Genomic DNA, 12793 nt, shown 5'->3' with positions numbered 1-12793 from the left:
AAATGTAATTGGCAAAGAGACGTTAGATGAAGTGAGATTTCAAGTTTACATATTTAGCTTTTTTCTATTTACCTTTTTACCTATTTATTTTTATTTACTTATTTTTATGAGGCGATAATCAGTAAAGGCTGACAAGCAAGAGGTATGAGAGATGAACTAGAATCTCGGTATCTTTTCCCTGCAAGGCGCGGTGACCAGTGAAGGTGGATGGCCGAAGGGTGTGGGAGGCGAGTTTAGGAGGAACGTACTCTGCTTCTCGCTGGTATGGTAACACTGGAGGAGCGGCACATCAGACAGGTTGCTTTTGATCTGGCGGCGTCTAAACATGTCCCTCTCCATAACCCGCAGCATCACTTTACTTGAATTCTGAACATTCTGAACACTATTACTGGATTTTAGTGTAGGAAGTTTATAATATCTCTTCTACTACACTTGGATTTTTGTTTCATCGTAATGTGGTAAGTGAATATCCTATCTAGTTACTCAACCAGTACAATTATATCTAACTACTGGTGATTTGACTCTTTCACTGCACTAAGCATCATTTCACACCAGTAAAACCAATGCATGAAATCTTTATAAGAACCTACAAGAAAGAAGAGGATGAAAAAAGAATAGATTTTTCAGTTTCTAGTCAGTACAATGTTTGCAGGTGGCTGTAGAACAAGAGATGTCTGAGAATGATTATCAGCTAAGGAAAGATGTGTCAAATAGCAGTGAAAGGGTTACTGATCTTTGAAAATTGCTTAGAGAACTGAACAGGTCAAAGTTTAAGTCGTAGGAAGATGGAAAAATAATATAAGTGTAATTTAGTTCCACAGATGTCTTGATACTCTCCTCTTTAGGAAGTTGATTGAAGTTATAGGAAGGTTGAACAAGGATTGAGACATAATAATCTAATTCTTGTTAATATTCTTCTCTCAAAAGGAGATGAAGTCACGGAAAGATGGAAAAACTGAATAAGTCAGAGTGATTTATTCCAGATATGTTTTGCCATTATTCTTTAAGGAGCCCGAATCACAGAGAGGTAGGAGATTACATAAGAATAGTCTTGTTCCAGTTAACATTCTTCTCTTAAAAGGAGTTGAATTCACAGGATGGTAGAAAAACGGGAGACTAAGTTAAGTTTAGTCCCACAGGTGTCTTAATATGCCTCTCTTAAAGGAAATGAGGTCATAACAAGGTGGAAAATCAAATAAAAATAGCTTCATTCCAGATAATATTCTTCTCTTAAATGGTGTTGGACTCATGGGAAGGTAGAAAAACAAAACAAGGCTAGAGTTACTTAATTCCGCAGGTGTCTTGATATTCCTCTCTTTAAGGGGTTGAGGCCATGGAAAGGTAAAAAAAATAAATAAGAATACCTTTGTTCCAGTTAATATTTCTCCCTCAAAAGATGTTGGATTCATAGGAAGGAAGACCATAAAGTAAGACAGAGTTTAGTTCCACAGGTGTCTGAATATTCCTGAATTCATACCAAGGTGAAATAACATAATAATAGTTTTTTTTTAGGTAACCGGTGAAAGTGATGCAGCGGAGACACGGGTTGCATTACGGAGGTGGACAGAATAGTGATGAAAGTGTGAGGAAATAGAAAGCCTTGTAGAGCGGTGCCGCGGGCGGGAGGAGGGAGGGACGTGCAAGTTAAGGAGCGCAGTAGCCGTGAAAGTAGCGGTGGACTATGACAAGACACGACACCGCGAGGGGCTGGGAGGAAATGAAGTCCAATCTGAAGGCAGGTGCTTTTATTCCTTAGTTCTTCGCGTGGAAGTATACAAAAGTCGAATAAAATCAAGGAATATTTAAGAAAATAGAATAAGATAAGAGAGAGAGAGAGAGAGAGAGAGAGAGAGAGAGAGAGAGAGAGAGAGAGAGAGAGAGAGAGAGAGAGAGAGAGAGAGAATAAAATAAAGTAATATTCAAAGGTTACCAGCTAAGATGAAATGTGTGAAGTGTTGAATTTCAAGTTCTCAGGCTCTGCGCCACTGTATTTTGCGCTTCAAAACACGGCATCACACTCTACTCACCAAATGTTTCATTTTTACATTTTGTTTGTTTTGCACGCATACTTGGGTTTTGGTACCTTTCACGTGGTGTATCTCATAAGAGCTGACAAACGCTCAAAAACACTCGAAAGAGGCATTTTTGATAATGTTCTGTTTCTCCATAAAGATTGCTATGAATGCTTTTTTGACGTTTTGGTAACTAATAGGTTCAAAAACACTGTAAAGATATGTTTCGGTAATGTTGTTCTCTTTCCTCATATAGGGTGCTTTGCATGCGTTTTGGAACTTTAACAGAAAGAGAGGTTTTCGGTAATGTCGTTTTGTTACCCTATATAGGATGTTTTGCATGCGTTTTAGCGTTTTGGTACTTAACACGCTTAGAAACACTGAAAAGACAATATATATATATATATATATATATATATATATATATATATATATATATATATATATATATATATATATATATATATATATATATATAATGTCGTTCTGGTTTCCCACATAGGGTGCTTTGCATGTGTTTTAGGATTTTGGTTGTATTTAACAGGCTCAAAACACTCAAAAGATATGTTTTATTGTTATGTTGTTTTGTTTTCCTAAATAGGTGCTTTGAATGCGTTTCAGCGTTTCGGAACGTAACATGCTCAAAAACACTCAATAGAACCGGAGGATAGCAAACTGAAAATGAGAAATGAAATTCAATTTAATACAAGTAACATTTAGTAATAGCAGCATTTGTAGTAGTAGTAGTAGTAGTAGTAGTAGTAGTAGTAGTAGTATCTATATGTAAAAACTTTTAAAGAATACCCAACACCGAAAACATGGCCAAATTTAACATAGTCCATGTCTCAAATATATAGAAAATTTTCAAGTTTAGAGAAAACCAGCTTTAAGGGGAGGCTTATGCATAAATAACATGACTTCCAAAGTTCAAGTAGTATACAAGTAAATGACCCTTCCCAGACGCATTATGCAACTTTTAATCTCAGTCACGGAAAAAAAAATATGCACACAAGATAAGCAAAGACGAATGAAAAACAAAACAAAACTCGTGAAAAGTTAATAAGACTATTTCGACATAAGCATCGCCTTCACTCATGAACCAGGAACACTCTCAAACATTTCACAGTCTTATAAAACTCATCTTCGTTTTAACAGACTAGTGAATTTCCAAGGGATTTTCCAGGGATGTCTCCATGATTCTGGCGATCGTCTAACAAAGATTCTGCAACATTAACGGCAAAAATGTCCATGAGAATCTGAGTAATCATCGCGGCGGCCTTTGAAAACACCCCTGATGAGAGAACAAAGCGTTTCGAGGCACGGGTCCAGGCACAGGTCAATAATTGAGTGTCCCCCGCACGCCAGCAGCTCGCGAAGGTCAATAAAAGCGTGGTGTGGCCTGGAGCGCCGCGGGAACCCCAATCTGACGGATGGTCCTGTCCATATTCTGAAACACATCTGCGCCGCACCTCCACTACATTCAAAAGGCTCTAGTTGATGTTACACTGGTTTTTATGAGTGTTTTTACGGTTCCAATGACAGATTAACAATATTTCTACACTATTAACAGGGGAAACGCTCTTGAGAACCTGGCTAATCAGGTCTGTGCCCTTTGAAAATAGTCGTGATGAGAGAGCAAGGTGCTTCAGAATGCAGGCCTTTTCTGTTATAGTTCAGAGTTAGCCACGACCTTGTCCTCATAACCTTGAAACATTTCCCCGCCCAGTTCTTTCTTGTCCTAATAACATTTGAAAAGTTGTAGAAGTTTGAGCATAACTAACTAAGCGTCGCTCCCCCTCCCCCCCGGCAACCTCCATACTTGAAGACCACTGGTGTTTTCCCATTTTTTTTCATGTTTTCTTAATGTCTACGTCACGATAAACCATCTATATAACACGTACTTAAGGGTAAACTTGATCATCCTTATTTACTGTCTTCTCTCATCACAGGGACGGAGATAAGGAGGAAGAGCATCACCATTTCCTTCTCTCCGCGTCCCAGACAGTAACTCCTTACGACACGCAGGAAATACAGGTTCATATTAAGCATCCCTCTCCCTGGTTAAGCTTCTGGGTTAGAAAAATTAAGATAAAGAAGAGAAACCCAATCTCATCTCTTCGTCCCAAACAATAGCGCTCTACAACACGCAGGAAATACCATAGTGATGAAGCTTGTGGGTTAGAAAACTGCAGATAAAGAGCACCCCAATCGCTTCTCTTCGTCCCTTTAAGACACGCAGGAAATGTTTTATTATTAAGCCACTCCCTAATGAAGCTCGCGGGTTAGAAAACTGTAACTTGTTGGGTATTGTTACATGTAGGCTGTGGGTAGAAGGGTGTTACTTGAGCCATAAACACAAATTATTATTAACGTGAATGTATTAGATAAAAACATACATTTTCACTCTTTTTAAGTTTAACATGACTCCTGACCACCTAATATATCCTCCAAGCTCATTAATTCCTGATAAGAATCGCACTAATGAAGGGAGGAAGAAAGACTACAGGGAAAACTCCATTAAGATTACACTTACGCCCTTCTGGCATGCACCAATCATTGAAAATTGTAAGTTTTATGGGAGACTATTGTATTCGTCAATATAAGAGTTAAATAATTGATAACGGAGAAACTATAAAGACTAAATACAATAATTATAGGTCTAGATTATACTAAAATATAAACGTGTTCATTTAATTAAAAAGCACTTAGAAATTAGCAATAGTAGTTAAGAAATAAGATGAAGATTACGAATAAACTCAGAACAAACAACAGCCATCACCATCACCATCACCATCACCATCATCACCATCTTCATTCCACCGCATAGCTAAGCCCTCACGCAACCTTCCCTAATTATCCCTGTCGCCTGCCTGTCTATTCCAAGCCTCCCCGGCCAAACTTCTCTCATGCCCACCGAGTCCCGTGCCCTCCCCTGCCTTCCTTCCCCACTCTGGGTTGCTATTCAGTCACTTATTGCCCATCCATTACCACTAGGGGCCAAATACCACCACTGATAACTTACAAGGGAGTGACTAATCATAACTAATAACGTGTTCTTATCAGCTTAAAAGAATCCAAAACCTCGTAACTTTCAAATGATCTTCTGCCACTAGGAACACTGAGAGAAGGCTCCAGCACAGTACTCTCAAACATTCCAGTGGTTGGTTAGACTTTGCTTCTTTTAATTGGTTTTGTGGAAATTATATGGGTTTCCAGGTGTGTTTTCGTGATTCTAGTGATGCTTCAACAATCAGTTCACACCATCACGAGGGGAAAATAATTAGTGCATAATAAAACACTCGTGAGAACCAGGCCAGTTAGTCTTTGCTGCTTTTAATTAAGTTTAGTGGAAATTATATGGGTTTCCAGGCGTGTTTTCGTGATTCTAGTGATGCTTCAACAATCAGTCCACACCACCACGAGGGGGAGGTAATATATATAATAAAGCACGCAAAAAAACCAGGCCAGTCATCCCTGTGGCCTTTGAAAACTTTGACTGCTGATGGGAGAACAAAGCGTTTAGGAATACTGGTCTTGGAGTGTTCCTCTTTCTGACGACAGCCATTGAAGTGGAAAAAAAAAGGAATCAGATAAGTAAATAAATTAATACATGAACCATAAATTCCGACGAGGATAAAGCTCACAAAATAAAAAAAACGAAATACTTGAATCTTTTATTAGTAACTCCATCTTGTGACTTTACCTGTTTGCTTTGAGTCGCTGGATCTTAATTCAGAGTGAGAGAGAAGTATAAACAAATGGCTATTAATTGAAATAAACTAGATTTCCAAAGCATATCGAAGGAGAGGCGATAGACACAGGCGGAGAAAGAGGACAATGAAAAAAGAGAAAGGGAGGGACGACAAGAGAGAGAGAGAGAGAGAGAGAGAGAGAGAGAGAGAGAGAGAGAGAGAGAGAGAGAGAGCAGGGGGAGTCAGAGCAAAGCAGGAGGGTATGACGCTGTGCCCCTCTTCCCCCAACCCCCATGACCCTCTCCCCCCTTACCCACGATTTGAAGTTTCCCGAAATATAGAAAACGCGCGTAGGGAAGCCGTTACTATGCCCAGCCTCCCCCACCCCCCTCTCCATCACCCCCACAAAGCCCACACGCCTGCCCTCGCCCCCCTTCTTCCTCCCTGACCTCCCGCCTGTCCCTTTGCCCAGTTCCTTCCCCAGCTGGCCCTCCCTTCCCCCCTTTTCCTCCCCCTACCTTCCCCTTCCTCCCTCACGCATCATGCTCTACCTACCTCCTACCTTCCTCTCTCTCTCTCTCTCTCTCTCTCTCTCTCTCTCTCTCTCTCTCTCTCTCTCTCTCTCTCTCTCTCTCTCTACACATAACATAAATTTGAGAGCGATAGACAGACAAGCAGACGCATTGACAGACTGACGGACAGACAGACAGACAGACGGACAGACAGACAGACAGCCCACACAGGTGAGGTAAAAGAGTGACAAGTACTATAATTTTTACCACCAGGTGAGAAAGAAAACGAGACAGAAAATGAAGAAAGAAGGAAGACGATGAGGAGGAGGAGGAGGAGGAGGAGGAGGAGGGGGCAATAGATTTTAGGAGAACGAGAGAAGACTAAGAGGAAGAGGAACAAGTAAGAAGAGATGAAGGAACGTGACGAAAGGGAGAGAAAAATAAGAAACGAGACGATGACAAGGAGAATGAAGAGGGGGAAGAGGAGGAAGAAAGAGGCACGATTTTAGGAAGACGACGAGGAACGAGACGGAGGAAGAGGAAGAAGTAAAGAAAAGAAAAGAAAAAAAAAGAATGAAAACGACGACAAGGAAAAGAAGTAGGAGGAGGAGGAGGAGGAGGAGGAGGAGGAGGAGGAGGAGGAGGAGGAGGAGGAGGAGGAGGAGGAGGAGATAAGAAGAGGTGAAGGAAGACGAGACGAATCAGATGAAGAAACAAGAAGAAAAAAAGGAGGAAGAAGAGGAGGAAAGAGCTACGATTTAGAAAGACGACGAAAGACGAGGAGGAGGGGGAGAAGGAGTAGCAAGAGGAGGAGGAGGAGGAGGAGGAGGAGGAACAGGTAAGAAGAGATGAAGGAAGGCGAGTCAGGTGAATATTACCTGGGGGATTACCGCCATCAGGTAGACATCAAAGCAACACGCAGCGCCTGATCTGGGTGACTGGCTGACTGCATGACTGGCTGGCGGCATGACTGGCCATATTTCTACACCGCTGCCTACACCACCTCCCGGCAAAATGGCTACCTGGGCTTGTGGGGAGTCTTGGGGGAGTTTGTGGGGGAGTTCTGGGGGAGCTTGTGGGTGAGTGGAGGATTCTATATAGACTGGTTGTGTGGATATGGGTGACTGTGGGTGATTGGGTGGGTGAGTGAGTGTGAATGGTCTAGTTGGTTATTTTAATGTCTGATTGGTTAACTGACTGACTGACTGACTGACTAATTAACTAAATGACTTTCTCACTCACTCACTCACTCACTCAGTCACTCACACACTTACACACAAACAAACTAACTGACTGACTGACTGACTGACTGACTGACTGACTGACTGACTGACTGACTGACTGACTGACTGACTGACTGACTGACACCTTAGTTTACGATCTTATGGGACGACTTGTGAGGAAAATTACACGCATGATTATAGCAAATTAATGTGTGTGTGTGTGTGTGTGTGTGTGTGTGTGTGTGTGTGTGTGTGTGTGTGTGTGTGTGTGTGTGTGTGTGTGTGTGTGTGTGTGTGTTTACTCTTAATCAATCAGTGTTTAAATCAAGAGAGAGAGAGAGAGAGAGAGAGAGAGAGAGAGAGAGAGAGAGAGAGAGAGAGAGAGAGAGAGAGAGAGAGAAGTGAGGCAAAGAAGGGAAGAATTCTCGACGACAATAAGAACAGTGGAAAGGGAGGAATGCTGAAGGGAGGAGGAGGAGGAGGAGGAGGAGGAGGAGGAGGAGGAGGAGGAGGTGGTGGTGGTGGTGGTGGGCAAAGGGTGGGCATAGCAGGGCAAGGCCTCCACCACTACCAATACCTCCTCCTCCTCCTCCTCCTCCTCCTCCTCCTCCTCCTCCTCAGCCTGGCTACAGAGAGAGCGTCATTCAATCAAATTCTATCACCCTCGGAAAAAAATGAAAAATGAAAAATAAAATGAACAAACTAACAATTAAAATAACTTTTCTACGGGGAGCAAGAGGAGGAGGAGGAGGAGGGGAAGGAGGGGGAGGACTTCATAAACTTTTCCCCTCTATTCCATAAAAGCATATAAAAGTGAAATGTTTATCATCACTTCATTCACAAAAAAAAAGAGGAAAAAAACGTAAAAAAAAAAGTAAAAACAAAAAAATATATATACAAAAACGAACCTGCATTTATAAAGACTTCCTGCATTTTTCCCTCACCCACCTTTTCCCTCTCCCTTTTTTCCCCTCTATGACAAAAGGGAAGCCTGTAAGTCAGTGCTGCACAGGGAAGGCTACATAGACTGCGGGGCCAGCTAACACTGCTTACACACTTTGTCTCTAACCTTAGCCGTGTTGCAGCCGGCGGTCAGGTCGGGGTGAGGGAGAGAGGAAGAGGGGGTGATGGGGGTGATGAGGGTGATGGGGTGAGGGGCAAAGGCGAGAGGCCCACGTTTTATACCATCTCCCCCCTCCCCTACTCCCTATCCGCATCTGGCTGAGGTTGAGATGGGGGGAGGGGATGGGAGGGGTGATGGAGGTATGAGGAAAGGTTCTAGGATGGATGGAGGTAAGGAGGCGAGGAGGGATGGCTGGGTGGTTGATAGGAAGGTGAAGGGGTGGCCGGATGGAAGGGAAGGGAGGAAAGGAAGAGAATTATTTTAATCTTGCTATTAATGATCATGTATGTAACCTCTCTCTCTCTCTCTCTCTCTCTCTCTCTCTCTCTCTCTCTCTCTCTCTCTCTCTCTCTCTCTCTCTCTCTCTCTACTCCTCCTCCTCACCACTCAGGCCAAATCACTACAATTACTCCCACCACAACTACCACTATTGTCACCACCAATATTCAATCACCGCCACCACCATTACCACTACCATCACCACCGCTGCCACCATCAACGCCAGCACCACTATACCACCAGCACCACCAGAGACTACCACTACCACGACTACCATCACCATCACCATCACCATCACCACGACCATTGCTTATATAAGTCACCTCTACTACTACCACCACCATTCAACACCACCACAATCATCACCACTATCATCAATGAACCACAATATTTTTTTTTCTTTCACAATTTCACACTGATAATGTATTTCCGAAACGAGGAGGAGGAGGAGGAGGAGGAGGAGGAGGAGGAGGAGGAGGAGGAGGAGGAGGAGAAAAAATTGAGGAAGTGGTGAAGATTGTAATGAATGATAAGACAGAAGGAGAACGAAGAGAAAGAAATAAAAAGGAATAAACAAAATAACTCCGAACAATTTATGTAATCGGTCAGGAGGAACAGAAAGATACAAAACAAACAAGTTACGAAAACTAATAGGAAGAAAAAATAATAATAATAATAGCAATAATAACAATAATAACCACCATCAATCACATACACAAACTAATTCCTACAAAAAAAAAAAGATACGAACAAACAACTAATGAAAAATAACTGAAAAAATAATAATAATAAAAAAACATGATCCATACACAATACAATAAATGAAACGATGACAAGGAGAAGGAAGAGGAGGAAGAGGAGGAAGAGGAGGAAGAAAGAGGCACGATTTGTAGGAAGACGATGAGGCACGAGGCGGAGGAAGAGGAAGAAGTAAAGAAAAGAAAAGAAAAAAGGAATAAAGACGACGACGAGAAGGAAAAGAAGAAGTAGTAGTAGTAGTAGTAGTAGTAGTAGTAGTAGTAGTAGTAGTAGTTGGATGAGGAAAAACAAGCATACAAACAACCAACGCCTGCAAACTAACACAGATAAATAACAACAACGATAACAACAACAATAACAAACATTAATGACATGCAAAAACAACCCCATACTTAATACAACAGGGCACAGCGTGACAACCCAAACACTTCACCACTAACAAGGCATTTCACAGTCGCATTAAACCCCTCAATATTTCACGCCTCTCTCCGTTTCATTATTTTCACCAGCGAGGAATTTCTAGGTCACGTGACTGATAAAAAAAAACGTAAACAAAGGCGGCCATATTGAAACATCTGAGCATCGGCATTTAGGCTCATAACGGGATTTAGGATTTTTTTAGGCATTTCTTTTTTATTTCAGGCACAAAAACCAGAGAGAGAGAGAGAGAGAGAGAGAGAGAGAGAGAGAGAGAGAGAGAGAGAGAGAGAGAGAGAGAGTATGGGTGTGAATAAGTGAGAAAAGTGCGTGGGCGTGAGTTGAGTGAGATTAACAAGAGTGGGCGTGGAGCGTGATGGAGACGAGTGGGCGTCAGATGAGTGGGCTTGGCGTGGGCTGGGGTAGGCAAGTATGTGGGCGGCGGAGGATGGGTGGGTGGGAGAAAAAGGGCGTCAGACAGGCCAGCTTTTGAGTGCTACCATTGAGTAGGGAGAGAAGGGCGGCGGGGATAAGGAGAGGGAAGGAAAGGAGGAAAGGGAAGGGGGTTAGGTGTAGGAGGGGTGTGGGAGGGGGTGTGGGAGGGGGTGTGGGAGGGGTGTAGCCACATGTGTCGTGGGTGGGTCAGTCTCACATGGCTTAGTACTGAAACCTAACTACCTTCCTTTTTCCCTCCCTCCCTCCCTCCTGCTTCCCTCCAGCCCTCCTGCCTACCCTCCATCCCTCCGTCTGTCCATACTTCCCTTCCTCTCTTTCTCGCTCTCCCTTCCTCTCTCTCTCTCTCTCTCTCTCTCTCTCTCTCTCTCTCTCTCTCTCTCTCTCTCTCTCTCTCTCTCTCTGTGTGTGTGTGTGTGTGTGTGTGTGTGTGTGTGTGTGTGTGTGTGTGTGTGTGTGTGTGTGTGTGTGTGTGTGTGTGTGTCCTTTACCATCACAGCCTCTTTTTTCTGTTAAAAGTTATGTCAAAAATCTTTCTTTTCCTAATTGTTAAAGAAATTAATTCTTTTTAGAGAGAGAGAGAGAGAGAGAGAGAGAGAGAGAGAGAGAGAGAGAGAGAGAGAGAGAGAGAGAGAGAGAGAGAGAGAGAGAGTAATAAAAAAATAACCAAACCAGAACTCTGTTACCTGGTCTGGTGGAATACATTACGTTCTCACCTGCCGCGTGTGACTCACTAATTAATCCCACAGGTAAGGAAACACACGTACAGGTAAACAATTAATAAACCTTTTCCATTTACACTTTCAACTTTTATTTACATTTACAAGCCACTGGAATCTTTAAAAAAATCAGAAGAAAATGAAAGAAATAAGTAAACCACCAGAGAGAGAGAGAGAGAGAGAGAGAGAGAGAGAGAGAGAGAGAGAGAGAGAGCTACATACGTCGGTCTCTAAGCGTTCCATCTAAAGCGTTCATCAGTCTTAGTAACCCCGCCCTCGCTAGCCATGTCCGCCCGAGACCGTTGCTACACACACACACACACACACACACACACACACACACACACACACACACACACAGGCCAACCATGTGACACTAATTTATCCTCTGACCTCTTCTTCCCTTCCTTCGCTTCGTTTCCTCCTCCGCTCAAGTCCTCCCTTCGCTCAGAGGCTGCAGCAAAAAACGACACGCGCGCCCATAACTTGAGTCCTCATAACTATGTATTGTGTTCTCTTCTTTGTCTCTCTCTCTCTCTCTCTCTCTCTCTCTCTCTCTCTCTCTCTCTCTCTCTGCTACTTTTAATGTATTTTTGCTTTTATTTTCCTCGACTACTTCACTGTTTTTCTTTCTTTTTTTCTAGTTCTCCGTGTTTGCTTCTTTGTCTATCTCTTATTTTTGTTATACTTTCGCTTTCTACTTTATTTCTTCGAATGCTTATTTTTTTTTTCCAACCTCCGCTTATTTTTGTCTTTACCTTTTTGGACCTTTTCTATCTATTTCTTTTCCTTCTCTTACTGTTCTTTTCTCAACAAATTCTACTTTTTTATGCTACTTCCTTTAATTCTACTTTTCTATACCTTTTCTATTTATTTTTTAACCCCTACTGTCTTTTGCCTATAATTTCCTTTTACTTGTTCCAGTTCTAGTTTTACTTTACTTTTTTTTGTACTTTTACAGATTTTTTTTTTTTTTGCTACTCGTAATGCACTATTTTTTTCCTATTTTTTATGTCAGTTCTACTTTTCCTTTAGTTTTTCCCCTCAACGCCTCATTTAGCGTGGCACTGCGCCGTTGGTGTCCGTGAATCATCAACGTCGCCTTCACGTTAACTCCTGACGAAGGGGAAGGAGGAGGAGGAGGAGGAGGAGGAGGAGGAGGAGGAGGAGGAGGAGAAAAACAAGCTCTCGTCTCGTGCTCGTCCCTCTCACTCTGACACATGGAAGAGAAACTGGAATCGATTGAATAAGAAGGAATAAAAAGGAAAAAGAGGAAGAGGGATAGAAAAAAGTAAAAAAAAGTGAGAAAGAATAGAAGGCTAGACGACGCTCTGGGTAAGAAAAGTGACCTGTGTGTGTGTGTGTGTGTGTGTGTGTGTGTGTGTGTGTGCTCGCGACCTAATTAAGCCAGCACTCCAGCGCCCCTCTCTACCACCACCAAGCAACGCCACCTAACGCGAGGAGACACAGAAAACGCATACACAAAAAAGCGACAAGAGCGAAAAAAGAAGAAAAAACGAGAGAGAAGAGCGAGAGAAAGAGAAATTTGGAGAGTCTGAAGGGAGAGGAGGGGTGGGAGTAGGAGGAGAGAGGAGGAGGGGGTG

Source organism: Scylla paramamosain, chromosome 19, assembly GCF_035594125.1.
Source record: "Scylla paramamosain isolate STU-SP2022 chromosome 19, ASM3559412v1, whole genome shotgun sequence".
NCBI classification, from domain to species: Eukaryota; Metazoa; Arthropoda; class Malacostraca; order Decapoda; family Portunidae; genus Scylla; species Scylla paramamosain.
This window is presented reverse-complemented; position numbering follows the sequence as displayed.